This window comes from Protomyctophum parallelum (assembly GCF_964188405.1).
Source record: "Protomyctophum parallelum genome assembly, chromosome: 6".
NCBI classification, from domain to species: Eukaryota; Metazoa; Chordata; class Actinopteri; order Myctophiformes; family Myctophidae; genus Protomyctophum; species Protomyctophum parallelum.
Window position 1 is genome coordinate 31,976,179 of NC_139701.1, and position 6,000 is coordinate 31,982,178.

The window sequence follows — 6,000 nt, forward strand, 5'->3', positions numbered from 1 at the left end:
CCACACCCACACCCACACCCACACCCACACCCACACCCACCCACACACACACACACACACACACACAATTACAGAGTTTTTTAAGTTTGCAGGTTCATTAAGTTCCCGCTTGTTTTTTGACTGTATTGAGTTAATTACCCCCCGCTTCTCTGTGATGCACACCCGTGCAGTGCACTCGTGCACACGCACAGCACACACAGTATATATCCTGCGGTGAGATCCTGCTTCACTGGTTCTACATGGCAATTACGAGCGGCTATGAAAAATGAACACTGTCTGGCTGAGATCAGTGCACATTCAGAATGCACAGAGGGAAAACAAACGCAGGATTATCCAAGCCTCCAGGCTACTAATTTCTCCAAAATAATTAGCCGATGTGTGCGTGCTCTCTCTCTCTCTCTCTCTCTCTCTCTCTCTCTCTCTCTCTCTCTCTCACCTTCCTTTCTTTCTCCTTTTTTCTCTTCAAAGGAAAAAAAAGAATAAGAATGAGAACTCCTTCAAGTGGAAATGTGCATTCGGCTCCCTCCAGAAAACTCCTTCCACTAGTTCCAGGCTTTTGACTTTTGGAAAACTTGATACGACACTTTGAAATGAAGGGAGTGATGTGGGGGGAATGTTTAGTGGGGTATAGATCTGTTGCCTGTTTAGTTAGTGGCTCAATGGCTGTTGTCAAAATCTGTGTGGCTTTATTATTTCACCACCTGAAATAATAATTAAACTACAAGTATGGTCCATGCCAGTCCTGAAAGTACTAGTACTTCACCCACTGTGTTGCGGGAGAAATACACAGCGGACAATAGGGTATTGTGTCGTCTCATTCAAAATTGACGATGTTTCCCCGGTTGGACGTAGCGTGTGGAAGGAACAACCAGTTCCTTTCCCCTCCATCAGGCACCCTGGCTGGCCCAGGGGAGGTAGCAAACTTAAGTAACTTCATGTGGATGAGAGTGGTGGGTGCGTCGAGTCACATCATCCAAACATCTCCGTCTCTCTCTCTCTCTCTCTCTCTCTCTCTCTCTCTCTCTCATTATACTGTCCTCTGTCCCTCCACTGCTCTGCCTCCACGTTCACCATGACAACACCACTTGTGTTCGCTCTCCTCTTCCACCCACCTGATTGTACCTCACCTCTCTCTGTTGCATATTGTTTCATTCAGTTTCTTGAACTTTTAACTACTGGCTATGAGGACAAGGGTGAGGCTAGAAGCTGTCTAATTTAAGATATTGACCCACTTATCCACCTACTTCCACAGAGCGGAACCAGGCTGTGTGATGAGCACGGCCAAATTCATCTTCAGAAACCTTCTCCTTGTGGTCGAGTGCGTTGTTTGTCTCTCTTTTCCTGTCCATTTTTGCTTGTTTGAAATAAATGCACATGATATCAGTGCTGCACGATTCTTTCTCAAATGTGAATATCGATTTTCCTCCAATGAATTTAGATCACGATTCTCACACGATTCTCATTTTTTTCCATGAAAATATTTATTGTCTTTAGTCTGTAGTTGTGGCACCTGGAGACAACTACCGTGTCTTTAAACGGACAACATCAAAGTGCTTGACTTAAACCTCTCTTAAAATCTCTCTTGTAGCCAAACATGAGAGTAACTAGAATGGATTGGACAGCCAAGCCAATTAATGCTGCACGATTCTTGCTCAAATTTAGAAATTAGATTGCACAGGTGTTTTCTCTATCTCTTTTTTTATTATTATTAATTGTGCAGCACTAACATATGCACTTGCACTTCACATCTTGTCCATCTTGGTAGTTGGATGGATGTCTGTCCTCCATATCCTGCCGAGGAGATGTCAACTTCCTTGAATCTGCAGAAGGTCATCCTCTGAGAAACCTGTCAAGTAGATGACACTAATGCACGCAAAACCCCTCATTTGTGGCATGAAGTCAGTCAAAAAGAAGTAATTAACCCGTTTGTGGTTCGATTCGATGTGCACAGTAGCTACATTACTAATTTACTAACTTAATCAAGACTTGTGTTTCCTGTTATTATTGCCTTGACTATAATATACTGTTCACATCACTTAAGTGGCAATAATCAAGTAAAGTAATTTTGTGATTACTTATACTGATGGTTGGCAACAAAACAAGTTGACCTCATTCAAAATAATTGTATCATACTAGACAGATATGCATCTCTATTAACATTGAAATGGTAAGATAGATGCTACACTTACCAGAGTGATATTTACAGTGATGAAACATATTTCATTTTAACACGACTGAACACTGAAGTGTGCTGCCTTTCTAATGGTAATCTGAGCACAGCTGGAAAACCTCTTGACCAATCAAAATGCTCCCCATTGTATTATACAATGGGGAGCATTTTGATCTGAGTGAAAAGTACTCAATGTCCTATTATACAACTTGTATAATAGGACATGCAGTACTTTTCATTGTGTTGTCTGGTTTGGATGGCGTGTGTCTTGCTGTGTGTCATTCATGACCTCAGTGACCATAATTCATCATTTTTTATTTTGAGCATTCTGTCCTGCCAGTGGCCTCCACTATTTTCTATTTTCTTATTTAAAAAGGGAGAAGGACTCAAGGAGCTCAGCTCACTTGCCATTCAGAGGCAGCTGGGGTTTCTATTATTTGTAGCTGGCTGGTTTGATTGCTCTGTGGTTTATGTAGACGTTGAATAGCTCTCTCTGCAGGTCACACTGGTTCACATGACGTTTTTTTTAAACCCCCAGGGCCAACTTTTCTCTCGTTCTGAAAGGCCTTTGTCAGGGCTAGATATACAGCCATGAAGGGAATTTGTGTTTGTTTCTGTTTTTGTCCTTCCGTACAATAAAAAAAAACATCTGAGACGCACGCGCACACACACGCACACACACACACACACACACACACACACACACACACACACACACACACACACACACACACACACACACACACACACACACACACACACACACACACACACACTTGCTTGCTTGCTTGCTTGCACACACACACACACACACACACACACACAGTGACGCACACAGACACAGACACTCATCCACAGAGCTGCTCAGAGTGGACACTGGACACGTTCCCTATTAGTCGCAAACACCAATTTTTCAATCGAGGCTAGTCTCTCTCAGACAGTCCCTCAGCTCTGGGGTTTTATTAATGGGATTCTTAGGACACGCACGCACTCGCATACACCCACACACCCCTGTCTGCGTTTGATAAGCAGCCTTGCCAGGCTGATTCTGTCATTTTTAATTTAAATCTTTTGTGTTTTTGTTTTGCATAGTTGAGATAAGAGAATAGAGACAAAACACTGAGCACAGAGAGTGAACAGACATACGTCCTGACGAGGAATCAGTGCACTAAAGGGCTTGATATATACTTTGTTATGTGGCGTCCACTCCGCATCGCAAAAAATGGCAGTTCTACAATCTCCTAATGCGTTGTGCTGCACCACATTGTGAGCTTGTAGATCTGTTATTTTCACTGTGCAACACCGGCACGCAGCTAAGTATAAATCTGACCTAACTGGCTTAGCCACCAGCCCCCATCCGCTTCAGCCATTGATTGACAGGTGGGTTGATTGCATGCAGGCATTGATTAGTGGGGTCTTGTGAGGCGGAACTTCCTACCGTCAGTCAGGGCAGGACATGGACTGTGTCCTCTAATTATTGAGGACGGTAGAGGTGTGTGTGTGTGTGTGTGTGTGTGTGTGCCTTTGTCAAACTTTTACTATGCCACTAGGAAGTGAGGACAATTGAATTGGAGGGTTTGATTTGCCTGCAGTCAGAGATCATGACCATTCTGTCTGTTAGAGTGTCTGCACATGCACACACAGACATGCACATACACGTACATAAGCGTGCACATGTCCCCTAGATAAATAACCAGATCCCTGGTTAATGAGGTTTAGACACCAGTGTGATTTTTCTCATTTACACTTCCGCAAGAGTACAGTACATAAACGTCTGTTGTTTTACTGCATTACTGGGTGTGACAAACACTATTCACAGCAGGGAGGTTGTGTTACACCCCCCCCCCCCCCCCCCCCCCCCACACACACACATAATGTGTGTGTTGTGTGATGAACAGTATGTGCATGTGTGTGCGTACAGTATGACAAGTAGGCCATTGAAAATGGCTAATCCAAGCAGCAACATTGGGACTGTAAAGTTTTAGGTTCAAGACACTTTGTGGGAACATTTGTTTGCGTGTGCTGTGTGTGATGAGCCCCCCCCCCCACACACACACACACACACACACACACACACAAGGACATCAGCTAATCTAAGGATTGGATTGGTAAAGCCTACTCTGTGTTATTAATTCTCCCTAATGCACATTATAGGTACACACCATGCCTCTCTGTCGTAAATAAACGGTGGTTAATTAGGAGAGTGGGTCTATGGGCCTGCTAATGGAGCAGGGCGGGTTGGGGGGGGGGGGGGGGGGGGGGGGGGGTTACGCTGCATCCAGGTGATGTATGTGTGTGTTGGGAGTGACCCGGCCCACGCCTCTCCACCAGCCCAAACATCTAATATCCAACATCCATCACATTAAAACGCTTTCAGCACCAGATCCGCCAGGTCCTCTAGTCTATTACCTCTTTCTCTATCCTCCTATCTACAGGCTGATTGCTTTCCTATATCCTTCTTCCTTCATTGGTCCTCCTATCAACCTCTCTCCTGCCTGAGAGCTGACGTCAGCTCTCCCCGCTATAGGGTAATTTGATAGCTTTACTATTAAGCTTACTTATATACCCCCCACCCCATAGTTACTCAGACAGAGCAGTTATATGAGCCCTATCGACCACGCTGCTTTGGAGGAGATCCCATTACTATGTTTCTGTCTGTCTGTTTTGTTTTTGCTTGTCTCTCTCTCTCTCTCTCTCTCTCTCTCTCTCTCTCTCCCTGTGCTTCTGCCTCTCTGAACGTCTCGTTCCGTTTAATGTTTTGTTTTGCATATAATTCTCTGTCCTCCCCTCTTTGTCTTTGTGCATTATGTTGGCAGCCTTCCATCCACCGGCGTAGCGTAGGGTCCATTGGGCCACCCGGGCCGTGGCCCAGTCAGTTTAGAGCTGGCCCAGTCTAACTTTGAAAAGACGGGAGCGAAATGACTAGTCTAAACTAAGTATGCACCCCCCCTTGACCTCCTGTTCAGTTAGTAGTAATTGCTGCCTTTTGTTTTAAATGGTTCACCATTAGCAATTCGGCAAAACCGTCCACACTTCATACCCATCGCCGGAGTAGCGCAGACCCCCCCCTGCCCCCGCTCGTGATTCTAATTTGCCCAGTCAATAATTTAATCCACGCTATACGCGCCTGCATCCATCACTCTGCAAATGCATTTATTTGGACTATGGTCTTTAATAATTATTAATTTAAAAATATCCTGTTTGGATGGTCCAGTCAGTGTGAGTGTCTTATTTAAAGTGTGTGTTATAAACATGTTATTTTTGATCACTTGTGCCTAGTTTTGAGTCTTTGGTTAACACACTGAGTGTCCCATATTCAGGCCTTAGGAAGTCTCCAGACGTAAAACTAATGGATGGAGAAACCCCTTTGCATCCTGCAGAATGTTGCTGTATTTTCAGATTGAGGACTGGCATAATAGGGCTAATACTGAGAGCAATGAGTATTTTTTTTCATGGACCAGTGTTTGTTCGAGACTGTTTATGGCTAGAGCCTTTGGAGAATGCTGTCCACACTCCATTTTCTTTTTAATGAAAGGTTGACATTTTTATGTGGTTTGAGGGAACATTTAAAGTCTCTGTGAACTACTTGCCATAAGACACTTGTTTTAGTCATTAAAAAAGTAAGTGGAAATACCCAGAGAGACTAGTCACTGGTCTTTGCAATAGCTTACATTGTTAGCCCATAATGTTATATAATATAAACACACGTCACATGGTTCACTTAGGGAAAACTCAGACTTGGGCTCTCCTTAGTTTCCATTTTCTGACAATGGCGAAGGATTACAAGGTGAAGGTGAAGTACATAAGACAGACAGGATTTAAAAAACGTT

General features: G+C 44.0%; 1 protein-coding gene across 5 annotated transcripts in view; it reads left to right on the top strand.

Moving 5' to 3' along the window:
• Positions 1–6,000, top strand: part of mast2 (microtubule associated serine/threonine kinase 2) — a 187,253-nt gene that overhangs the window by 54,795 nt on the left and 126,458 nt on the right. The window lies entirely within an intron of this gene.